Below are 26,831 nucleotides of genomic sequence, written 5' to 3' on the forward strand. Positions count from 1 at the left end.
TGGGGAAAATAAAGTTCCTACAGTTAACTTAGCCTGGATTCAAAGTAGAAAATGCTCAGAATAAAGCCATCAAGAAATACTTCTGTACAGCAGTTTTCCAATTTTAGCCACGGAATCCTTTTCCCACGGGAAATCCAGACTATAAACCAGATAAAAAGCAGTGCTGCTCTGCCTGAAGAGATTTCTCTCCTGTGATGTCACCACCCCAACTGTGAAGTTGGGTGGGGATCATAGATCCCCTCCGCTCCTGGGATCCCACACACTTTTGGGGGTTTTGCTACCTGTCACTGGTATTCTCCCCAGGAACCACTTCTTCGTCATCATCATCATCTTTGTTATTGTTGTTGTCCCTTCTCTTTCTTCCTCAAGCTAGAAAAAATCCCTTTCTAGTTTTAGGACGATCTGCTCTAACTAACTACTTCTGCTACCCTAGGGAATCTTCATTACTTGAGGGTTTGTTTTTTTTATTTGACAGAGGCTGTTAGCTGTGGAAACTTCTAGTGCTTTCCTGCCCTGCCCTGCATCCCCAGAGCCTTTGAGGGGGGCTGGGCTCCCAGCTTAGCTGAATGGATGGAAGCAGGGCATAGAGGTGGGGAGGGGGGAGGGTGTCCTCAGGATATCTAGTCAGGCAGGCTTCTATTTATTAGAGGTGATTTGATTGTTTGTCTGCTCCATTAGACTGTAAATTCCACAAAGGCTGAATCCACATCAGTTTCCCTTCCCACTGTAACCAGGCAGCTCGCATAGTAACTGGCAAATGGTAGATACTCAATAAAGACTGGGGGAATAAATTAACTGCTAGAACTGCACAGAGGACTCTCGAAGAAGCACTCATTTGTCCAAAGCTTTGACAGAATGACACTTTAACCATCTGGAATTCATGCCGTCTTCTCTAAATCTCATGAATCCCCCTTTGCAGATTTTCCAATGGTTCTTGCTAAGCTGTCGGCAAGCATTACCTTATATCTTACTTAGCTCTTCTATTTAAAGGTCTTTATTTCTTCTGATGTATCTTCTGTAGAGGTGACTAATCACTAGTCCTAACCCTTTCGTTCAGCTCTTTATATACTTGAAAAGACTCAGGTCATCCCTCTGCTGACTTTCTTATGCACCATGATTCAAAGTTCCTAATATTTTTTCACATATCTAATTTTTCATTACTTTTGGATGTTATTCTTTTTCTCTGATTTCAGCCAAATTTTTTCATGTCACTTTCTAAAAATGGTGGCCAGAGCGAAAATAGCATTTTATTGTCCGGCTGAGTTAATGTTTGCTCTGCATTCCTTCTGTAAACATACCAGCAGGTGCTCAAGGCACATGGATTGCTGAAGCCTGGGTCATGGACTATTCACTAGAAAAACTGAGATCTGGCAGCCCCGGTGGCGCAGCGGTTTAGCGCCGCCTGCGGCCCAGGGAGTGATCCTGGAGACCCGGGATCGAATCCCACGTCGGGCTCCCTGCATGGAGCCTGCTTCTCCCTCTGCCTGTGTCTCTGCCTCTCTCTCTCTCTCTGTGCCTCTATGAATAAAAAAAAAAAAAAAAAAAAAAAAACTGAGATCAAGTTCAAAGCCTCACTCTAATACTTCTATCCATGTGAACTTAAGCAAGTGATTTATTTTTAAAGATTTTGTTTATTTCTTCATGAGAGACATAGTCAGAGACATAGGCAGAGGGAGATAGGCAGAGACATAGGCTTCCACAGGAAGCCTGATGCGGAACTCGATCCCAGGACCCAAGGACTATGACCTGAGCCAAAGGCAGACGCTCAACCACTAGAGCCACCCAGGTGCCCCTAAGCAAGTGATTAATGTTGTACAGTATTCACAGTATTCACTGAGCTGACATCAGTGTGCCGTTGGGGGTAAATGAGCTAATGCAGTTAGAATCGTGGCTGGTACAAAGTATGGGTTCAATATTAGTGATTATTTGTTGTTGTCATTATTGCTGTTGTCATTATTGCTACTATTACCTTTCAGTCACAGTGCACTCAAAAGAATTTTAAAATATAGTGAGTCATAGGAAGGCTGTGGTAGAGGAGAAAGGAAAGTGGTGGTAAGAAAAGGGCACAAAGGTGAGTGAAGACCATAGATTCTTGCCTACGTCATTAACTAAGTCTCAACTTTTATCACCAAGTCCAGCATGATGCCTGGTTCATGTTAGATGTCAATAAATATTTATTGGATTGGATTAATAAAATTTACCCTCTCACATATATAACCTCTTTCTCAGAAGTGACACTGTTTTTCAAGATTTATTTATTTATTTGAGAGAGGGGAATTGGAGAGACAGAGGGAGAGAGAATCCCAAGCAGACTGCTTGCTGAGCATGGTGCTGGAAGTGGGGCTCAATCTCATGACCTTGAGATCACGACTGGAGACACATGTTTAACCAACTGCACCAGCCAGGCATCTCAGCAAGCAACATTTTTTTTTTAAGCAAGCAACATTTTTTGATGCAAGTTTTCCCACTTACTGGCTATATGACTAAGGGAAATGTAATTGACACATCTGAGTCTGAATCATTATTTATCCATTAGTTATGATTCTAGAATCCTGGGTTGAAATGAAAATTAAACCAGATAATATTCTTGGTATTTCATATGTGTTTAGGAATGTTCTCTGATATTATTGTTATTGTACAAAACATGGCGGAGACATCATGATGTCCCCAGGAAGTGAATTTAGGCTGAGATGGTAGCTTTCCAAAGATTTTAGTAAGAAATATTTTATATATTCCTTAGCTCCCCCTGACCTTAGTATTTAACAGATAATTGCCAGAGCTGTTGTGGAATTCCAATCTTGGGGAAATGTTGTCTCTTTGTTTTTGCAAGCAATTTTTTAAACCTGTTAAAGGACCACGAACAAACTAAATGTCTCCCTAGAGGGACTTCCTCGGAGAAAATTTCCCATCCCCTGTCTCCAGGCAGCATTTTATAGCACTTTTAAGAAAACTCTAGAATTGTTTCTACAAGAATTGTGACTCACAGTCCACTGAAGGGCTGCAGGTGAGGAGGCTCTGTACAGACATGGTACATCTCCAGGTGTGCTCAGAAGTCAGCTTTCAGAAGGTCCATCATGCCAGGCTGGTAACAACCTGAGACAGCATAAAGACCCAAACCCAATCTTTGAGTGGCTCCACAGCAGAAGAGCAAGATCTTGTTGTTGGCCTGACGATGCTCACAAGCTGTGCTTTGCAGAGTGTGGCTGAGCGGTATGCCTGGGATCTGCCCTGCAGTGCCCACCCAACCTCCAGGAGAGTGCACACTGCCCTTTTCATCAAGGGCTCCTGGGGCTGCGCTCAATCATATGGCTTCTGCTGCAACATGATAGTCTTTCATTCATGCTGTTCCTGTCTTACTTTGACTAGCTAGGGGTCCTATAAAAATCCTAATTGTTTAATATGCTGCTCAGATTCCTGCTCCCCAAAGAAAACAACAGCCACACAGATATGAACACCTTCTATGTAACACCAGTGATTATAATCCAACACCATATCTCAAGCCCCCTACTGACCAAAGTCATCTCAAGAATATAAAGAAAATTTGATGCTGTCTTTGGGCTGATCCCTGGCGGGCATTTTGAGAGCAGCTGCCCTGCAGCCTGTGCGCTCCCTGCATGGCCCCTTGTGGAAGCCTGAGTCTTTCTCCCTTTGTCTCATAGCCATGTCCACCAACGAGAATGCTAATTTACCAGCTGCTCCTCATAACAGATTCAAGAAGAAGGGGAAAGACAGTACAGAATTGAGGCAGTGCTGAACAGAAGTTAATGTGGAGCTGAGGAAAGCTAAGAAGGATGACCAGATGCTGATAAGGAGAAATGTTAAGCTCACATCCTGATGACACTACTTCACTGCAGGAAAACAACCAGGGCACTGTGAATTGGTCTGTTGATGACATTGTCAAAGGCATAAATAGCAACAATTTGAAAACCAGCTCCAGGCGACTCAAGCTGCTAGGAAACCACTTTCTAGGGAAAAATAGGCCCCCATACACAGTATATAATCAGGGCTGGTTTGCTTCCAAAATTTGTGTTCTTCTTGGGCAGAACTGATCATAGTCCCATTCAGTTTGAATCTGCTTGGTCCCTCACTAAAATTGCTTCTGGAACATCAGAATAGACCAAGGCTGTGATAGATGGAGGTGTTACCCCCACCTTCCTTTGTCTGTAGGCATCTCCCCATGCCCGCCTCAGTGAACAAACTGTATGGGTTCTAGGAAACCTTGCAGGTGATGGTTCAGTTTCCTGAGACTTGGTTATCAGGTATGGGCAGTTGACCCCCTGTTGGCTCTCCTTGCAATTCCCCATATGTCAACTTTAGCATGTGGTTATTTACCTCATCATACCTGGATACTTTCAAACCTTTGTTGCAACAAGAATCTTATACCTATATCCGATGAATGCTGTTGAGCAGATTCTTCCTACCTTAGTTTGTCTTCTGCATCATGGTGATCCAGAAGTATTAGCAGATACCTGTTGGGTCATTTGCTACCTTACTAACGGCCCAAATGAATGTATTGAAATGGTTGTGAAAACAAGAGTTGTGCTCCAACTTATGAAGTTTCTAGGAGCTGCTGAATTGCCCATTGTGACTCCTACACTAAAAGCCATAGAAAATACTGTCTCTGGGACAGATGATCAGATCTGTGTTGTAATAGATGCAGGAGCACTTGCTGTCTTTCCCAGCCTGCTAATGAACCCCAAATTAATATTCAAAAGGAAGCTATATGGACAATGCCAAACATTACAGCTGCTCACCAGGACCAGGTACAGCAAGTTATAAATCACAAATTAGTCCCATTCGTCGTTGGTGGTCTCTCTAAGGCAGACTTTAAGATACAAAAGAAAGCTGTATGGGCTGTGACCAACCACACAACTGGGAGAACATTTGAACAGATTGTTTACCTTGTTCATTGTGACATAATAGAACCATTGATGAACCTGTCGACTGTGAAAGATCCCAAACATATTCTGGTTATTCTGGATGCCATTTTAAGTATCTTTCAGGCTCCTGAGAAAGTAGGTGAAAATGAGAAACTTAGTATAATGATTGAAGAGTGTGGAGGTTTGAACAAAATTGAAACTCTATAAAACGAATCTGTGTACGAAGCTTCTTTAAACTTGACTGAGGGGTACCTGGGTGGCTCAGTCAGTTAAGCATCCAACTCTTGACTTCAGGTCATATCTCAGGGTCATGAGATCGAGCCCCAAGTCGGGCTCCTTGCTTGGTGGGGAGCCTGCTTCTCCTTCTTCCTGCCTGCCACTCTCCCTGCTCATGCTCTCTCTGTGTCAAATAAATAAATAAAATCTTTAAAAAATAAAAAATAAACTTGATTATAACCATTTCTCTGTAGAGGAAGAGGAAGATCAAAATGTTGTGTTAGAAACTACCTCTGAGAGCTCCCAAGTTCAAGATGGCACTTCTGGGAACTATAACTTTTAGATTGTACAGCTGAAGCAAAAAATTGTTTGTTGTGTACTACATTAGCATAAATTTGTCTTACCATTTCTCTATTAAGATGTCTTTTTTAATGTGTTTTATTAGGACACCTGGGTGGCTCAGTGGTTGAGCATCTGCCTTTGGCTCAGGTTATGAGCCAGGGGTCCTGGAATCGAGTCCCCTTAGGGAGCCTGCTTCTCCCTCTGCCTGTGTCTCTGCCTCCTCTCTCTGTGTCTCTCAGAAATGAATAAATAAAATATTTTTAAAAAAATAAATGTTTTTTGTTATTGTCACAATTTTTACAAGGAACTATCCTTGAATAGTTCCAAACTCTACATGCTGTATGAAGGTCTTCCTCTCAGTGGGTTTCTTATTTCTGTGTAGAATCTCATATATCACAGTATCCTTTAAGTAAAGATTAAATTTCACCCTTTAAAAAAGAATATAAGGGAAATTCAGTTTTAGAAGATGCTTAGATATTGGTACATCCCATGAGTGGATTGAACTGTTTTTGTTTTTTTTTTCACTTTCAAGATGATGTTTAAATTCTAGTTAGTCAACATATATTGTATTATTAGTTTCAGGGGTAGAATTTAGTGATTCATCACTTGTGTATAACACCCAGTGTTCATCACAATAAGTGCCCTCCTTAATGCCTGTCACCCAGTTACCCCAACCTCCCACCTGCCTCCCGTCCAGCAACCCTTACTTTGTTCTCTGTTCAAAATAATCATCTAAATAGATATTAAAAAAGAAATTTGACCTCTCTCTAATAAAATCATGAATATACATGGAAATGTAGGGATGTTTTCTCACAGTGATGAAGAATATGTGGTTTAAATCAGAAGTGAGCATTGTACTTAAATGCAACTACTAGAAATATTCTCATGAAAAATCCAGAATAAAATAAAGGAGCCCAAGATAATGATTAATATTTAATAGGTAGTTTTTGACAATTACAAAAGAGCAAAAACAAAAATTAGATTCATAGGTATAGAAAAGAAAAATACAAAATTATTACACCTTGTGAATGACATACTTGTAAACCTGAAATGGTAAAAGAATCAGTTGAAAAATCATGAAAAATTTTAAATACAATGATGTGATTACAAAATAGATTTCTTAAAATTTGGGCAGCCCAGGTGGCTCAGCGGTTTAGTGCCAGTTTCGGCCCAGGGTCTGATCCTGGGGATCCAGGATCAGGTCCTGCATCAAGCTCCCTGCATGGAGCCTGCTTCTCCCTCTGCCTGTGTCTCTGCCTCTGTGTGTGTGTGTGTCTCTCATGAATAAATAAATAAAATATTTTCAAAAAAACATATATTAAAATTTATAGTGTTCATATATATATCACCAATGGCCACTTTTTAAAAAATTACAATTTAAAATGTTTCATTCTTAATAGTAACTAACTAGACAGTATGCCTGGATACACTGTCATAAAAAAAAAAACCCTGTTGTGGTCTAAATGGGGGGAAAAAAGGCAAAACATGAAGCATTAGACAGATTAAAGTAAATGAAGTGATACATATGAAAACAGGGTCTCTGGGTCTCCGTGGCAGCCTGGCAGCAGATGCTCAAGAAGACCTGAGCTAGCCCAGATGGTGCTGGAGCTCCTCAGACTTTCCAGGCAAGCTATTGGTAGCTTTGGTACCAATGGGGCTTTGGTAGCTCCCCCGTTCCTCTGCCTAGATCCTTGATCCCCAGATATCTTCATGTCTCCCCTCCCCACCTGCTCCCTGCTTTGGCTCAAAAGTTACCTGGCTGAAACTCACTCTGACCATTCTATTAAAAATTACAAGATATCCTTTGGGCCCATCCACCTTACTCTGCTTTATTTTTTCCATTGTACTTTTGTGTTTGCTGCTTCTCCCTACTAATAATGTAATCTCCAGGAGGGCAAGGTCTTTTTAGTTCGACTGTTGCATGACTGAATGAATGAATGAATGAATGAAAATGTATGTAAAGTTTAAAGATAGGAAAAAAAGCATGAGAAATAAAACATAAAATATGCTATGGCAATGGTATTCTGAGTGATTTTTTTTCTTTTATTTCCCAAATGTTTTATAACTTAGGTTAGGATTTTTATTTATTACAACGAATTTATATTTTAGTAGGATTATTGCTCTGCTTAGCTAGCTCCTTTCCCAAGTTGTTTGCCAGGAGAAAGGTGTATACAGGGAACAGACAGTCTCATTATATAGCTTAACCACAAAAACAAGCATACAATCTATTTTCATTAAGCCTGTTTTTTATTTCATTGTTTTATTTTTTTAAATAAATTTATTTTTTATTGGTGTTCAATTTACCAACATACAGAATAACACCCAGTGCTCATCCCGTCAAGTGCCCCCCTCAGTGCCTGTCGCCCATTCACCCCCACCCCCCGCCCTCCTCCCCTTCCACCACCCCTAGTTCGTTTCCCAGAGTTAGGAGTCTTCATGTTCTGTCTCCCTTTCTGATATTTCCCACACATTTCTTCTCCCTTCCCTTATATTCCCTTTCACTATTATTTATATTCTCCAAATGAATGAGAACATATAATGTTTGTCCTTCTCCGATTGACTTACTTCACTCAGCATAATACCCTCCAGTTCCATCCACGTCGAAGCAAATGGTGGGTATTTGTCATTTCTAATGGTTGAGTATTATCCCATTGTATACATAAACCACATCTTCTTTATCCATTCATCTTTGGATGGACACTGAGGATCCTTCCACAGTTTGGCTATTGTGGCCATTGCTGCTATAAACATCGGGGTGCAGGTGTCCCGGCGTTTCACTGCATCTGTATCTTTGGGGTAAATCCCCAGCAGTGCAATTGCTGGGTCGTAGGGCAGGTCTATTTTTAACCCTTTGAGGAACTTCCACACAGTTTTCCAGAGTGCCTGCACCAGTTCACATTCCCACCAACAGTGTAACAGGGTTCCCCACATCCTCTCCAACATTTGTGGTTTCCTACCTTGTTAATTTTCCCCATTCTCACTGGTGTGAGGTGGGATCTCATTGTGGTTTTGATTTCTATTTCCCTGATGGCAAGTGATGCAGAGCATTTTCTCATGTGCGTGTTGGCCATGTCTATGTCTTCCTCTGTGAGATTTCTGTTCATGTCTTTTGCCCATTTCATGATTGGATTGTTTGTTTCTTTGCTGTTGAGTTTAATAAGTTCTTTATAGATCTTGGAAACTAGCCCTTTATCTGATACATCATTTGCAAATATCTTCTCCCATTCTGTATATTGTCTTTTAGTTTTGTTGACTGTATCTTTTGCTGTGCAAAAGCTTCTTATTTGATGAAGTCCCAATAGTTCATTTTTGCTTTTGTTTCTTTTGCCTTCATGGATGAATCTTGCAAGAAGTTACTGTGGCTGAGTTCAAAAAGGGTGTTGTCTGTGTTCTCCTCTAGGATTTAGATGGAGTCTTGTCTCACATTTAGATCTTTCATCCATTTTGAGTTTATCTTTGTGTATGGTGCAAGAGAGTGGTCTAGTTTCATTCTTCTGCATGTGGATGTCCAATTTTCCCAGCACCATTTATTGAAGAGACTTTCTTCCTTCCAGTGGATCGTCTTTCCTCCTTTATCGAATATTAGTTGACCATAAAGTTGAGGGTCCACTTCTGGGTTCTCTATTCTGTTCCATTGATCTATGTGTCTGTTTTCGTGCCCGTACCACACACTGTCTTGATGACCACAGCTTTGTAGTACAACCTGAAATCTGGCATTGTGATGCCCCCAGCTATGGTTTTCGTTTTTAAAATTCCCCTGGCTATTCGGGGTCTTTTCTGATTGCATACAAATCTTAAAATAATTTGTTCCAACTCTCTGAAGAAAGTCCATGGTATTTTGATAGGGATTGCATTAAACGTGTAAATTGCCCTGGGTAACATTGACATTTTCACAATATTAATTCTACCAATCCATGAGCATGGAATATTTTTCCATCTCTTTGTGTCTTCCTCAATTTCTTTCAGAAGTGTTCTATAGTTTTAAGGGTATAGATCCTTTACCTCTTTGGTTAGGTTTATTCCTAGGTATCTTATGCTTTTTGGTGCAATTGTAAATGGGATTGACTCCTTAATTTCTCTTTCTTCAGTCTCATTATTAGTGTATAGAAATGCCACTGATTTCTGGGCATTGATTTTGTATCCTGCCACGCTGCCAAATTGCTGTATGAGTTCTAGCAATCTTGGGGTGGAGGCTTTTGGGTTTTCTAGATAGAGTATCATGTCATCGGTGAAGAGGGAGAGTTTGACTTCTTCTTTGCCAATTTGAATGCCTTTAATGTCTTTTTCTTGTCTGATTGCTGAGGCTAGGACTTCCAGTACTATGTTGAATAGCAGTGGTGAGAGTGGACATTCCTGTCTTGTCCTGATCTTAGGGGAAAGGCTCCCAGTGCTTCCCATTGAGAATAATATTTGCTGTGGGCTTTTCGTAGATGGCTTTTAAGATGTTGAGGAATGTTCCCTCTATCCCTACACTCTGAAGAGTTTTGATCAGGAATGGATGCTGTATTTTGTCAAATGCTTTCTCTGCATCTATTGAGAGGATCATATGGTTCTTTGTTTTTCTCTTGCTGATATGATGAATCACATTGATTGTTTACGAGTGTTGAACGAGCCTTGTGTCCCAGGGATAAATCCTACTTGGTCATGGTGAATAATTTTCTTAATGTGTTGTTGGATCCTAGTGGCTAGTATCTAGTTGAGAATTTTTGCATCCATGTTCATCAGGGATATTGGTCTGTAATTCTCCTTTTTGGTGGGGTCTTTGGTTTTGGAATTAAGGTGATACTGGCCTCATAGAACGAATTTGGAAGTATTCCATCTCTTTCTATCTTTCCAAACAATTTTAGCAGAATAGGTATGGTTTCTTCTTTAAACGTTTGATAGAATTCCCCTGGGAAGCCATCTGGCCCTGGACTTTTGTGTCTTGGGAGGTTTTTGATGACTGCTTCAATTTCCTCCCTGGTTATTGGCCTGTTCAGGTTTTCTATTTCTTCCTGTTCCAGTTTTGGTAGTTTGTGGCTTTCCAGGAATGCGTCCATTTCTTCTAGATTGCCTAATTTATTGGCGTATAGCTGCTCATAATATGTTTTTAAAATCGTTTGTATTTCGTTGGTGTTGGTAGTGATCTCTCCTTTCTCATTCATGATTTTTGAGTCTTCTTTCTCTTCTTTTTAGTAAGGCTGGCTAATGGTTTATCTTATTAATTCTTTCAAAGAACCAACTCCTGGTTTTGTTGATCTGTTCCACAGTTCTTCTGGTCTCGATTTTGCTGAGTTCTGCCTGAATCTTTATTAACTCTCTTCTTCTGCTGGGTGTAGAATCTATTTGCTGTTTTTTCTCTAGCTCCTTTATGTGTAAGGTTAGCTTTTGTATTTGAGTTCTTTCCATTTTTTGAATGGATGCTTGTATTGCAATGTATTTACCACTTAGGACTGCTTTTGCTGCATCCCAAAGATTTTGAACAGTTGTATCTTCATTCTCATTAGTTTCCATGAATCTTTTTAATTCTTCCTTAATTTCCTGGTTGACCCTTTCATCTTTTATTAATTGAATGATATATTTGGCAGCTCCCACATTCGGGGCATATATATTGAGGATTGTTAAGTCCTCTTGTTGGATAGATCCTTTAAGTATGATATAGTGTCCCTCTTCATCTCTCACTACAGTCTTCGGGGTAAATTTTAGTTTATCTGATAGGAGGATGGCAACCCTTCTTTCTTTTGAGGACCTTTTGAATGGTAAATAGTTCTCCAACCTTTTATTTTCAGGCTGTAGGTGTTCTTCTGTCTAAAATGAGTCTCTTGTAGACAGCAAATAGATGGGTCCTGCTTTTTTATCCAGTCTGAAACCCTGTGCCTTTTAATGGGGTCAATAAGCCCGTTCACGTTCAGAGTTACTATTGAAAGGTATGAGTTTAGTGTCATCATGATATCTATTCAGTCCTTGTTTTTGTGGATTGTTCCACTGGACTTCTTAAAGGGGAATTTTAAGAGTCCCCCTTAGAATATGAATAATAGTGAAGGGGAATATAAGGGAAGGGAGAAGAAATGTGTGGGAGATATCAGAAAGGGACACAGAACATAAAGACTTCTAACTCTGGGAAATGAACTAGGGGTGGTGGAAGGGGAGGAGGGCGGGGGGTGGGGGTGAATGGGTGACGGGCACGGAAGGGGACACTTGACGGGATGAGCACTGGGTGTTATTCTGTATGTTGGTAAATTGAACACCAATAAAAATTAATTTATAAAAAAAAAAAAAAAAAAAGAGTCCCCCTTAAAATTTCTTGCAGAGCTGGTTTGGAGGTCACATATTCTTTCAGTTCCTGCCTGTCTCGGAAGCTCTTTATCTCCCCTCCATTCTTGGTTGCATGTTCTTCTCATTTAGGACCCTGAATATATCCTGCCAGCCCTTTCTGGCATGCCAGGTCTCTGTGGAGAGGTCTGCTGTTACCCTAATACTCCTCCCCATAAAAGTCAGGGATTTCTTGTCTCTTGCTGCTTTAAGGATCTTCTCTTCATCTTTGGAATTTGCAAGCTTAACTATTAAATGTTGAGGTGTTGAACGGTTTTTATTGATTTTAGGGGGGGATCTCTCTATTTCCTGGATCTGAATGCTGGTTTCCCTTCCCAGATCAGGAACGTTTTCAGCTATGATTTGTTCAAATACATATTCTGGCCCTCTGGCCCTTTGGGCGCCCTTGGGAACCCCAATTAAACGTAGGTTTTTCTTCCTCAGGCTGTCGTTTATTTCCCTTAATCTGTCTTCATGGTCCCTTAATTGATTGTCTCTTTTTTCCTCAGTTTCCCTCTTTGCCATTAACTTGTCTTCTATGTCACTCACTCGTTCTTCCACCTCGTTAACCCTCGTCGTTAGGACTTGTAGTTTGGATTGCATCTCATTCAATTGATTTTTAATTTCTGCCTGACTGGATCTAAATTCTGCAGTCATGAAGTCTCGTGAGTCCTTAATGCTTTTTTCTAGAGCCACCAGTAGCTGTATGATAGTGCTTCTGAATTGGCTTTCTGACATTGAATTGTAATCCAGATTTTGTAACTCTGTGGGAGAGAGGACTGTTTCTGATTCTTTCTTTTGAGGTGAGGTTTTCCTTCTAGTCATTTTGCTCAGTGCAGAGTGGCCAAAAACGAGTTGTATTGGGAAAAGGAGAGAAAGAGAGAGAAGGAAAGAAAAGAGAAAGAGAAAAAAGAAAAAGAAGGAAAAAAAGGGGAAAAAAGAAGAAAAAGAAAAAGAAAATGAAAGAAAGGTAAAAAAAAGGGGGTGTGGGGGAAACAATCAGAAATCAAAAAGAAAAGAAAAAAGAAAAAAGAAACAAAAAACACGGGGGAGTATCTTCTGATTCTGTAGACTTTAAGTCCCTTGACTTCCCCTGGAACTGGTCCGTCCAGCTGGTCTTCTGGGGGAGGGGCCTGCTGTGCTGATTTTCAGGTGTTAGCACTTGGGGGAGCTGCTCTGCCCCCTGCCTGGTGCAGGGCTCAGTGGGGGTTGTTTACCCCGTGAGGCCCCAGGAGGAACAGCCCCAGGGGCTATGGCAACTCTGCAGCCCTGGAGTCAGCCCCCGCAGTAGCTCCAGAGCTCTCGGTCTGCAGGGCCTGGAGGCTCCGGGGCGGGGCCGCTGATCTGCTCAGCTCGGGGCAGGAGCGTCCTCGCTGTCCTGGGCCCTCCCGGCCTCTGCCTGTCCCGGGGAGGCCGGATCCTGGGCTGTGTCCCGGCGCCCTGTGCTCCGGGGCCTGCGCTGTGGGATTCGCGCTCCCGCCCCGCATCCCCCTCCGCGGAGCCGCCGCCCGAGCCCCCCCGAGCTGCTCCGGCCCCGCCGTGCGCGCTGCAGCCCTTAGGGAGCTCGGCGCACTCCCCCGGGGCGCAGGTGTCTGTTAGTGTCCCCGGGAGCCCGAGGGCATCCCCGCCCTCCTGGGTCCTGCTCCAACTCCCTGCGGGCCCATTTCCCCCCGGGAAGGCTGGTGCAGCTCCTGCTCCTCCGGGACGGGGCTCCCCTGTCCTGGGGACACTCGCCCCGGCCTCAGCCTGGCTCCTCGCGGGGCCCCTCCCCCTCGGAGGCCTTTTGTTTCTTTATCTCTTTTTCCCCGTCTTCCTACCTGGATAGAAGCGCGGACTCTTCTCACTGTAGCGTTCCAGCTGGTCTCTCTTTACATCTCAGGCCGAATTCGTAGATTTTCAGGATGATTTGAAGGTTATCTAGGTAATTTGGTGGGGACAGGTGACTTGGGGACCCTACTCTTCCCCCATCTGGCCCCGCCTTCTGATTTCATTGTTTTGAATCTTTAGTTGTTCTTAACTGTAGCTGTTATCTGTGTCTTGAGACCACATTTTTATCTGAACCTTTTAATTACTATTTTTTTCAAGTGGATCAACTTTTCTCATCCCAAACTGAATACCTCTAGCTAATCTCAAACTGAAATTAGTAAGATTAATTGCATTTCATTGAAATCTTAAATGTGTACTCTCTTCTTTCAAGTTTCATCTTCCTTCTAATATTAATGTTCGGTGAATTTTCTGTTTCAGTTTCATCCCAGCTGCTGGATCTATTGTTTTCAAAGAGTAGACTCACAGCACTTACATACGTGTTTGGACTACTATGTTTTAAGCTGACTCATTAAAAATTAAAAATATTTTTTAGGTGTTTGCTTTAAGAAAACTTTAGGGTTTATATTAAGTGAGACAGTTGATAATGCTTGCTAATAACTGCTGAAGAAAAAGAACCTATCTTTTGGGTTTTTTTAAATTTTTTATTTATTTTTTAAATTTTTAAAGATTTTATTTATTTATTCATGAGACACAGAGAGAAAGAGAGAGAGGCAGAGAGGCAGAGAGAGAAGCAGACTCCATGCAGGGAACCCGACGTGGAACTCCATCCCAGGTCTCCAGGATCATGTCCTGGGCCGAAGGCCACGCTAAACCACTGAGCCACCAGGGCTGCCCAGAATCTGTCTTTTTGTGTATAAGTGTTGGTTTGGAACCTATTCATCTAGTTGCTTGGAAGAATTCTTAGTACGTATGGGATATTCTGGAGCTCTTTTGTATGTGAGGGCTTCTTGCCTTATAGATAGTTCCATGGAAAAAGCTTCAGGGCCTATTTCCAGCCATCCTTCATCCTTGATATATGTCAAGTCATCCCTAAGAAGAGAAATATTGGCCACCCTGTGGTTGCCAAGAAAGACCCTAGAGAGTCTAATTGAGTTTTGATTACAACCTAGTGATTATGGCCTGGGAAAAAAATTTATAGGATAACTGGATTTGTGGGCTTTTCATTTCTACATTTTCTGGAACTGTTCAAGATTTGCTATCAGGCAAAGCCCAAGCACTTTTGGAATTAGGTGGCCTCTTAGCCTTCAAGAAAGGGCTTCTTAACCTTTCAGAAACACCAAACATTCCCAGTCAACCACAAATGAAATTGGCAGCTGTCCTCTTGCTGTGCACAGTCCAAGTGGCAGAAAGCCTCTGAAGCAGCCAGGTTCCAAACAGGTGTTTATACATTTACTTTTAGTGACCCTAACAGGCCCCCCTGAATCCACTTGGTGAGGAGGTCCTGACTCCCTTCTCTTTTCTCTTAGCCCCAAAGAGCTCATGATGTAATTCTCTGGCACAGCAAGCTTTCCAAAAGATGTTTGCTTGGCTGCATTCCCATCAGCAAAATTGTCACACATTTATCCTGAAGCAATATTGAAGTGTCCAAGATAGAAATGTCAGAGCATATGTTAGAATATTCTGCATGATTAGACCATGCCCTCACATCAGTGATCCACCACTAAATTCTTTGTCCAGACTCCTCCTAGGCCTGGTGATACCTGTTAGAGGCTAGAGTTTTAAGCAGTACACAAGTAGAAGAAATTCCCAGAGCTGGTCCCAAAAGGGGGCTTAAATTAGAAATACTCATGATAAAACCACTTCTAAGAGTTGTTAGTAAAAACAGGCAATGGAATCTGTGATTGAGAATGCTGGTATCTTCCGTTGCCCATTCTCTATTTCTGCCTTTAGCCTCAGCTTAAGCTGCTGGACCCATGGCTACCCCCATAAAGACTACATTTCCTAGCTCTCTTGCAGCTACATGTGGCCATGAAGCTAAATTCTGGCCAATGAACTATGAGTCCAAGTGATACATGCAACTTCTGGGTTGTTTGCCTAAAAGGAAAAAGCAATGTTTTCCACTTTGTCTTTTTCCCTTCCCCCTGGCTAGAAAGTAAACAGAAGATGAAACAAGGAGCACCATTAGAGACCATAAGCTGGAAGCTGTGCAATAAGGACAGTGGAATAGCTAGCAAGGAATCTAGCTCCCCAACATCACAGAGCTGCATATCAGCTCTGTGCCATTTGCACTCATACCATTACATGGGGTGGATGTACAGTCTTCCTATCTTGTTAAAGCTACTGTTATTTTGGCCTTTGTTATAGCAATAAAGTTCTTACTCCAACTAAAACAAACCAAAGGTCAAGACCTGGAAAGGTAGAAAATTAGTCTTTCAAACTATTTTAGTTATGTACACATGAGAACAGAAGACAAGTTAAGGTGAAAAAATGAGAATAAAAGGAAAAGTGAAGGAAGATCTCAGATCAGGCTGCTATAACAAAAAACCATAGATCTGGAAGCTGGGAAGTCCAAGATCAAAGTGGGGGCTGATTCAGTGCCTGGGTGAGAGCCCTCTTCCTGTTTTACAGATGTTTGCCTTCTTGCTGTGTCCTCATATGGCTCAGCTTAGCTCTCTGGCCTCTTACCATGAGGGCACTAATCCTATTCATGAGATTCACCCTCATGACCTAATCACTTCCCAACAGCCCCATCTTCTAACACTGTCACACTGGGGTTAGAGGTCAACATATGAACATTCAGTCCATATCAGATGATTAAGTTAAAAGGAAATATTGCAGGGCCACTTTTGTGAACACTGAAGACCCTTCAGAGTGTTCCTTATATGCCCATCCAGGGACAACTACTTAATGAGATTGAAATAATCTCAATGTCATGGCTGGTATAGCTTAGCTCTTGGCTCATGGAGTAGGACTTTGGATTTGTTATTCTGAAATAACCTTGGATTCTTTCATGCACCATAGGAGAACAAAGATGAATGAAGTAGTTATTCAGCCTATGGCTAAATAAAACATACAATCCTTTAATCTTTCTATTTAATACCGAATGCAGATGATCCTAGATCACTAGACTGTTGACTTATAGTTATATATGTCCTATAAACAATAGCTTCTTAGAATATTTTTCTAACACTCAATATTGCATTTATTTTAGGTTTACACAATCAGATTGGGAAAAAAAACAATCAATGGATAGAGAACTCCAAAGAGGCTTTCATCACAATACAATGTGAGAGTATTTTTAGTTGTCTTTTGTGAGAGTCTAATAGATTTTTTAAGTGTCATTCCAACTAGTTTTATGACAAACCTTGTATAATCGGGGCATAATCAGAACTTACATCTGTACTCTGGCAGAATCAATCCTATAGAGTTTTCTTGTGAGCCATGTCGATACTAGGAAGAAATAATGGTTTTTATAGCCCAAGTAAAACGTTAATGACAAAATTAGTTAGAATTAAATGATATCCAGATTCTTTTTTTTTGTAAAGATTTTATTTATTCATGAGAGACAGAGAGAGAGAGAGAGAGAGACAGAGAGGCAGAGACACAGGCAGAGGGAGAAGGAGGCTCCACGCAGGGAGTCCGATGTGGGACTCGATTCTGGGTCTCCAGGATCGTGCCCTGGGCCAAAGTCAGCACTAAACCGCTGAGCCACCAAGGCTGCCTGATATCCAGATTCTTATTAGAACTGAGCCACTATAGTCACCTTCATTAAAATTAGAAACATAAGGCATTTTCTTTAAATAGATTTTGTACAATAAAAAAGACTGGGGCAGCCCAGGTGGCTCAGCGGTTTAGCGCCGCCTTCGACCCAGGGTGTGATCCTGGGGTTCCAGGATCGAGTCCCATGACGGGCTCCCTGCCTGGAGCCTGCTTCTCTGTCTGCCTGTGTCTCTACCTCTCTCTCTCTCTCTCTCTCTCTCTCTCTCTCTCTCTCTAATAAGTAAATAAAATCTTTAAAAAAAAAAGACTGAATTCTGAGCATATACTATGTTATTAAAGTATATACTCTGGTTTTAGCTTTTTTCTGTATGAACATGTTTCTCTTTCCCCAATTAAAAAATACTTGGTATGCAACTTCTATTGCTATGTAGTCCCCTATACAATAGAGAAGAAAACTAGCAGCACTTTTGGTTTCAAATGCATCATGACAATATGTAGTTTGAAATCACATCTCTGACTGAATGTCAATACCTCTAATGTATAGATAGGCAGCCACTAGGCACCCTTTTGGGTCCTGAGGAGATAGCATGCTCGGAACCATCCCTAGAAAATGACAATGTGTTGTATCTGCCCAGGGCAAGCTCTTCAGGAGCCTCTGGGTAAAACTTACCAGGTAAAGGCATAAACCCAGAAAATCCTCATAAAATTGTAAACAGAGAATTTAAAAAATTAATTTCTAGAATCAAGATGTGTGTTAGACAGATATAGGAGATTGACATAGTGCAAGTACCTCTGATAAACTGAAGTCAGGGAAGATCTTTAAGATGGCATTGCAATTGGAGGGTGATATCCTCTTAACTCCAGAGAGAGCTATAACCCCACACTCCCCAGTCTGGCTGAGGAAGACATTTGTAGAAATAATTCAGAGGTAGGAGGCATTTTGCAAAATGCATCTGCAGAGGGCATTCATATGTAGATCAAGTTCCATCTCTTAAGCTGTATGTATTGCATCATGCGTAAAATGCCACAGGAACTCAAAAACTTTAGTAATAGAAATTCTGTGATAAAATCTGTATAGCTGGGATTGAAAGTATCTGAACCTTGAAGACTTTGAATTGAAATAATTCAAGTTAGATACTAAACACAGTTTGTACTAAGAGGTGGTAGCCATTCCATACAGATTAGGTTGAGATGAATGTCAAACAGTATGAGATAGGAAACGAGACCAATAAATTCTGTGGTCCCAGGAAAAAAGGAAAAGAGGTCAAAGACAAGTATTTCCCTGCCCATGTGACCCATGGTAGCCTGTGGGTTTACCAGTGCCTGAATCAGGAGGAATGGGTAACTCCAGAACAGCACTGCCATGCTTGTGTATTTTATATACTTCATGGTATTTATCTCCTCGTGTTTATTATACAAGTAGGTTAAGTCCAATTAGTCTTTTTGTTTGTCTATGGCTGCCTCGCTTTAGGGGATGCCCTTGCAGACATGATCAAGGATAAATCTCTATAGGAGGTAAAACCGAACCCTTTCATTTGCCCAAGGATATCTTTTCAGTCATTCTTATATCCCATTCCTAAGTCACCAGCTCTCTGAGAGGTCATTCTCATCCGCAAAGAAATACACTTTTAAGATTTTTTAAAAATAAATAAATAAAACAGTTTTCTCCCATCTTAAAACAAAACCAATCCTATTGACCCCACTTCTGTCAGCCACAGTTCCATTTCTGTAGTCTCATCTATAGCAAAACTTAAACGTTGTCGAGATTCACTGCCTGCAATTTCCGTCCTTCTCTTCTCTCATCTTTACTTCTATGGAAGTGAAAATCACATAGCATAAAATTAACCACTTTGGGGTGGTTACCTGTTACAGATTCAGTGGCATTTAGTACATTCACAGTGCTGTGCAACCAACACTCTATCTAGTGTTTATCTAGACATGTTTATCCCCAAAACAGAAATCCCTGCACCCTTTAAGGACTCTCCCTGTTCTCTTATCCCCCAGCCCTGGCAAACAGTAATTGGCTTCTTCTCTTGATGGATTTACCTATTCTGGGCATTCATATAAATGGAATCATACAATACATGACCTATTGTGTCTGGTTTCTTTCATTTAGCATGTTTTTTTTAAGACTATTTATTTATTTATTTAAGAGAGAGAGAGAGTGAGACAGTGAGCGAGCGAGTGAAAGAACATGAGTTGTGGGGAGGGACAGAAGGAAAGGAAAAAGCAGATTCCCCATTGAGCAGGGGAACAGGATATGAGGCCCAATTCTGGGACTCTAGGATCATGACCTGAGCTGAAGGCAGATGCGTAACTGACTGAGCCACCCAGGTACCCCTCATTAACCTGTTTTTAAGTTTCAGCCACATAAAGCAGAGAAAGGGGTACCCTCAGACACTGTTGGTGGGAATGTAAGCTGGCGCACCCACTCTGGAAAACAGTATGGAAATTCTTCAAGAAATCGAAAATAGAGCTACCCTATGACCCACCAATTGCACTAGTAGGTATTTACCCAAAGATAAAAATGTAGTGATCCGAAGGGGCACCTGCACCCTGATGCTTTGAGCAGAATTGACCACAATAGCCAAACTATGAAAAGAGCCCAGATGCCATCAACAGATGAATAAATAGAGAAAATGTGGTATATATATATATATATATAATGGAACACAGCCATCAAAAAAATGAAATCTTGCCATTTGCAAAGACATGGATGGAACTAGAGGATATTGTGTTAAGTGAAATAAGTCAATCAGAGAAAGATAATTATCTTATGATCTTACTCTTTTGTGGAATTTAAGAAACAAAACAGAGGATCATAAGGGAAGAGAGGAAAAAATAAAACGAGACATAATCAGAGAACCATAAAAGACTCATCATAGGAAACAAACTAAGGGTTGCTGGAGGGGAAGAGGGTGGGTGGATGGGGTAACTGGGTGATGGACCTTAAAGAGGGCACGTGATGTAATGAGCACTGGGTATCATGTAAGACTGTTGAATCACTGACCTCTATCTCTGAAAACAATTATTAATTAATTGAATTTAAATACAATTTTTTTAAACTTAAAAAAGAGATTCAGTCACATAATAGCATGTATTCATCTTTTATTCTTTTTTGTGGCCAAATAATATTCCATTGCATGGATATACCACATGTTTGTGCATTCACACATGGACAGATACTTAAGTTGTTTCTATCTTTTGGCTATTGTGAATAGTGCTGCTATGAAGGTCTGTGAACAATTTATTGTTTAAATGCCTGTCTTCAGTTTGGGTATATATCTAGGAGTGTAACTACTGAGTGTATGGTGATTCCAGATTTAACTTTTGAGGAACTGAACCAGAGCAGCTGAGCCATTTTACATTTCCACTAACAATGTATGAGGTTGCAATTTCTCTGCATCCTGGCCAACACTTGTTTTTTTCAACTTTTTTGTCGTTGTTATAGCCATCCCGGTGGGTGTGAAGTGGTATCTCATTGTGGTTTGGTTTTGCATTTCCCTAATGACTAATCATATGGAGAATCTTTTCATGTATATATCTTTTCATTTACATATCTTCATCAGAGAGACCTCTAGCAAAGTCCTTTACCCATTTTTAATTGGTATGTTTCTGTTGTTGTTGAGTTGTAAGAGTTCTTTATATATTCTAATCATACACCTAAAACCAATATAACACTTTCCATTAGCTCTACTGGAATTAAAGTTTAAATACTTCCTTAAAAAAGAGTTCTTTCTATATTCTAGATATTAAGGCCAAGTTGTATGGATTACAAATATTTTCCCCCATTCTGTAGGTTGCCTTTTTCTCTTTCTTGATAACATTCTTAGATGTAGGAAGGTTTTTCAATCATGATAAATGCAACTTTATTTTTTCTTTTGGTGTTCATGATTTTGTTTTTCCTATTCAGAGATCATTCCCATACCTAATGTAATAAGAATTTTCCCCTATATTTTCTTCTGAGTTCTATTATTTTAGCCCTTACATTTAGGTCTTTGACCCATTTTGTAGTTAGTATTTGTATAGTATGTGATATAGGAGTCCATTTTCATTCTTTTGCATGTGAATGTCCCAATCATCCTGACACCATCTGCTGAAGAAACTGTTCTTTCTCCATTGAATGGTCTGGGCACCCTTGTTGAAAATCAGTTGACCATATATGTGAGGGTTTATTTCTGGACTCTCAATTTTATTTCACTGGTCTATATGTCTGTAATTAAGCCAGTAACACACCGTTTTGGTTACTGTAGATTTGGAGTAAGTTTTGAAATTAGGAACTGTGAATCCTTCAAATTTGTTTTTTATTCTTCAAGATTGTTTTGGTTATTCAAGTCCATAAAAATTTGAAAATTGGCTTTTGCTTTTCTGAAAAGAAAAAAAAGATCATCAGAATTTTGATAGGGATTGCATTGAATCTATAGATTTCTTTGGGTAGTGTTAACATCTTACCACTATTGTCTTAGTACTCATTATCAGAGATGTCTTTCCATTTAAATGTTTAGATATTTAATTTCTTTCAGTAATTTTTATAGTTTCCAGTATACAGGTATTTTTGCCTCTTTGATTAAATCTATTCCTAAGCATTTTATTCTTTTAGATGTTATTGTAAATTGAATTGTTTCTTTAATTTGCCTTTTAATTGTTCATTGCTGCTGAATAGAAACACAATTAACTGTTTTCCAGTTTTACTGAGAAATAATGGACATACATCACCGTAAAAGTTTAAGGTATACAGCATGATGGTTTGATTTACATATATTGTTAAATGATTACCACAATAGGTTCAGCTAATATGCATCTTCTCATATAGATACAATAAAAAAAAGAAAAAAGGAAAAATATTTTTTTCTTGTGGTAAGAACTCCTAGGAATTATTCTTTTAACTTCCCTGTAAATCATATAGCAGTTTTACCTATAGTCCTCATGTTGTCCATATAGCCCTAGTATTGAAAAATTTTTTATTTTATAACTGAAAAATTGTACCTTTTGACCACCTTCCTCTAATTCCCCTGCCTCCCACCTCTATCTTTGATAACTACAAGTAATCTCTTTTTCTACACATTTTTATTTCGTTTTGTTTAGATTCCACATGTGAGATTACACAGTATTTGTCTTTGTCTGACTCATTTCATTTAGCATAATGCCCTCAGGTTTCACCTATGTTGTGATAGTATTCTTTTCTTCTTTATGGCTGAATAGTATTCTATTGTCTTATACATACCGCAACTTCCTTATCCTGTCATCCATCAATAAACAATTAGGTTGTTTACATGTCTTGGCTATTGTAAATAACGATGCTATAAATGTAGAGGTGGAGATATCTTTTGAAGTTAGTCTTTATGTTTCCTTTGGATATATTCCCAGAAGTGGAATTGCTAAATCATATGGTAGTTCTATTTCTTCTTCTTCTTCTTCTTTTCTTCTTCTTCTTCTTCTTCTTCTTCTTCTTCTTCTTCGTCTTCTTCTTTTGGTAGTTCTACTTCTAATTTTGTGAGGATCCTCCATACTGTATTCCATAGTGGCTGCACCATCTAACAATCACACCAATGCAAAAGGGCTCCCTTTCCTCCATGTCTACTACAATATCAGTTATCTCTTATCTTCCTGATGATGACTGTCCTAACGGGTGCAAGGTGATATCTCACCATAGTTTGGTTTTCCATTTCCCTAATGACCAGTGATGTTGAGCATCTTTTCAAGTACCTGTTTGTTGTTCATGTGTCTTCTTTGGAGAAATGTCTAGTCAGGGCCTTTGCCCACCTTTTTAATTGGGTTGTTTGGTTTTTTACTATTGAGTTATAGTTCTTTATATATTTTGGTTATTAATCCCTTTTTAAAATATATGATTTGCAAGTATTTTTCCCATTCTGTATGTTTTCTTTTTACTTTGTTGATGGTTGATGCTGGAAACATTGATTTTTTTTGTGTGTTGCTGTTGTTCCCTCCAACTTTGCTGAATAAACTTAATAGTTATAGTAGGGTTCATGTATGTCTTTGGATTCTTTAGAATTTTCTATACATCGAATCATGTCATCTGCTAATAGGGATAGTTTTAATTTTACCTTTCTAATTTAGATGAATTTTATTTCTTTATGTTGCCTAATTGCCCCACCTTTTCACCTTTGACTATGTTCGCTATAGGTTTTCATAAATGTCTTTTATCATGTTAAGGAAGCTTGCTTCTATTTTAGTTTTCTGGGATATTTTTAAAAGATTTAATTTATTAAAGAGAGATAGAGAGTAAGAGAGAATGAGCAGGGGAGGGGAAAGAGGGAGAGGGAGAGGGAAAAGCAGACTTCCCATCAGCTGGGAGCCTGATGCAGGGCTCAATCCCAGGATCCTGAAATCATGACCTGAGCTGAAGGCATACACTTAACTGACTAAGCTACCCAGGCACCCCAGTTTTCTGGGTATTTTTGTCATGAAATGATGATGGATTTTTTTTTTCAAATGCTTTTTCTGTATTCACGGAGACTATCATGTGTTTCTTTTTTCCCTTAATTCTATTAATGTGGTGCATTAAATTGACTGAGTTTCTTATTTGAGCCACACTTGACTTCTGGTTATAAATCCCACTTGGTCATGGTGTATAACCATTTTAATACACTGCTGAATTCAGTTTCCTAGTATTTTTTGGATGGGTTTCATATCTATATTGATAATGAATATTTAGCTGTACTTTTCTTTCCTTGTAATGTCTTTGATATTATTCTTTGTAATGAGTTAGAATGAGTTAGAAAGTGTTCCCCTATATTCTAAATTCTGGAGGAGTTTGGAAAGAATTGGTGTTTATTCTTTAAATATTTGGTAAGGTTAAGTAGTGAAGCCATATGATCTTAGGCTTTTCTCCTTGGAAGGCTTTTGATTACTGATGCAATCTTCTTACTGGATATAGACTTTTTCAGATTTCCTATTTCGTCTTTAGTCAGGTTTGGTAGTTTATTTATGAGAATTTATTTATATTGTGTAGGTTATTTAAGTTATATGCGGCTACCTTTACCAGTGAGTTGGAGGAAACAAAAGCAAACACCTTGCATCAGTTTGTCAGGTAGCCCCAGATAGGTTAGGAAAGACAAGCACAATTCTTTGAGAAAACGGTCTATGTCCCTCCAGAAACAGAGACTAGGGCCTCACACATGGAATGTGGGCTCTGGTCTTCAAGATTCCTGCCATGTTGGGGAAAAAGATGGGCAAAGGCCATCGGAAACATACAAAGTTGGGTGCCACCTGGGGGGCTCAACTGGTTGGGCCACTGACTCTTGGTTTTGGCTCAGGGGTCATGATCTCATTGTCATGGGATTCAGCCCCATGTCAGGCCCAAACTCAGCAGGATATCTGATTTAGATTCTCTCTTCCTCTCCCTCTTGCTCTCATTCTCTCCAATAATTTTTTTTAAATCTTTAAAAAAGAAAAAAAAACACACAAAGTTGGGATGCCTGGCTGGCTCAGTCATAGGGCATGTGACTTTTGATTTCTGGATCATAAGTTCAAGCCCCATGTTGGGAATAGAGAGGACTTAAAAATAAACTCTTTGGGAAAAAAAAGAGAAACACAAAGTTTTCCTATCATTTTAAAGTTGCCTGTTTCTTGATTCACCGTTCTCTTGATTGCTGTAAACCCTTGTGTCTTTCCCAGATGTCTGAAAAAATTGAATCTGACAGCTTTTGCTGATTTCTCAATGTTTCTGTGGAGGGATGGGCCCTCGGAGCTACCTACTCCACCATTTTTGCTGATGTCCTTTCTCCTATTCTCTTCAAAAGCATGTACTTTAAACCCACTTCAGTGAGGTTTCACCCACACCACTTCTCCAGGACTGCTCATTTCTAGATCACTTATGACCTATAAGGGCTCTGACCACCAATTCCAATGTGTGTAGGTGTTTTCCCCTATACACCCAACTATTCTCCAACATCATCTGGGTATGCTACATTCTGACACTATCTAGCCAGAGATAGCATCATATCCACAGGTTAAGGGCCTGGTCTTCTAAGATTGCCCTTTACTTCAGATGCCAGTTGCAAACTCAGATTGTTACATGTGTTTCTGGTTATAGGTTAGAGGTTCCCACAATTACCTCCTTAGGTTCAATTGATTTGCTAGAACGGGCTTCAGATGCCAATCATGAGTCCAGATTGATACCTGTACTTCTCACAGATGGCTGTAAATCAAAGTTCCCATGACCACTTCCTTGGGCTCAATTAATTTGCTAAAATGGCCACTGAACTTAGAAAACCTGTTTACTCACTATTTTACTGCTTTATTACAAAGGATATTAAAGGATACAAATCAACAGCCAGATAGATGAAGAGATACATAGGGTAAGGTCCCAAATAACAGAGCTTCTATGCTCCTGGAATTTGGGCCTGACATGGTGGCGTATGGAAGTGTTCTGGTTTTCTAAACTGGAGACTTTCCAAATCCCCCCTTTTTTTTCTTTTTGGGTTTTGATAAAGGCTTAATTACATAGGCATTATTTATGAAATCGTTGGCCACTGGTGACTGATTCAACCTCCAGAACCTCTCCCTTCCCTGATAATCAGAGTTGGGACTCAAAGTCCCACCCCTCTATTCATGATTGGATCCCCTGGCAACTAGCCCCCATTCTCACTTTGTGGGTCTGAAGAAATTTCAGGAACTGAGAACAAGAGATCAAATATTAAAACAACAGATCCTCCCATTACTGTTATCATTTAGGAAATTCCAAGGTTTTGGGGAACTGTGATCCAGAAGCCATCGAGGAAGATCAAATATATGAGAGATATATTTTGTTCATCTAAGTAACCACATATATATTTCTTATCAATTGATAATTTGGGCCTCCTCAGTTGTAAATCCACTGTGCAATTCTCATCTTACTTGACCCACCAGCATCACTTGGCATTTTTCTTATTTTAGATTCCAGAACTCACACTCTCTTATTTCTCCTTTCTTATTATTCCTTTTTAATCTCTTTGCTTATTTCCTTATTCCCTTCTAATCAATGGTAGTGTTCCAGAACAAGGGGCCCTTATTTGCACAGGACTTTCCCAGTTTTTTTTTTCCTTTTTTACTAGCAAAAAAAAATTTTTTATTAGAGTTCAATTTGCTAACATATAGCATAACACCCAGTGCTCATCCCATCAAGTGCCCCCCTCAGTGCCTGTCACCCAGTCACCCCCACCCCCTGCCCACCTCCCTTTCCACCACCCCTTGTTCATTTCCCAGAGTTAGGAGTCTCTCATGTTCTGTCTCCCTTTCTGATATTTCCCACTCTTTTTTCTCCTTTCCCCTTTATTCCCTTTCACTATCTTTTATATTCCCCAAATGAATGAGACCATATAATGTTTGTCCTTCTCTGATTGACTTATTTCACTCAGCATAATATCCTACAGTTCCACCCACGTCAAAGCAAATGGTGGGTATTTGTCATTTCTAATGGCTGAGTAATATTCCATTGTATACATAGACCACATCATCTTTATCCATTCACCTTTCGATGGACACCGAGGCTCCTTCCACAGTTTGGCTATTGTGGACATTGCTGCTAGAAACATCGGGGTGCAGGTGCCCTGGCATTTCACTGCATCTGTATCTTTGGGGTAAATCCCCAGCAGTGCAATTGCTGGGTCATAG

At 40.1% G+C, this 26,831-nt stretch overlaps 1 pseudogene; it reads left to right on the forward strand.

The window, feature by feature from the left end:
• Positions 1–3,661: 3,661 nt before the first annotated feature.
• LOC129509099 (importin subunit alpha-1-like) lies at positions 3,662–5,439 on the forward strand (annotated as a pseudogene).
• The last annotated feature ends 21,392 nt before the right edge of the window (positions 5,440–26,831 follow it).

This window comes from Nyctereutes procyonoides, unplaced genomic scaffold (genome assembly GCF_905146905.1).
Source record: "Nyctereutes procyonoides isolate TBG_1078 unplaced genomic scaffold, NYPRO_anot_genome, whole genome shotgun sequence".
NCBI classification, from domain to species: domain Eukaryota; kingdom Metazoa; phylum Chordata; class Mammalia; order Carnivora; family Canidae; genus Nyctereutes; species Nyctereutes procyonoides.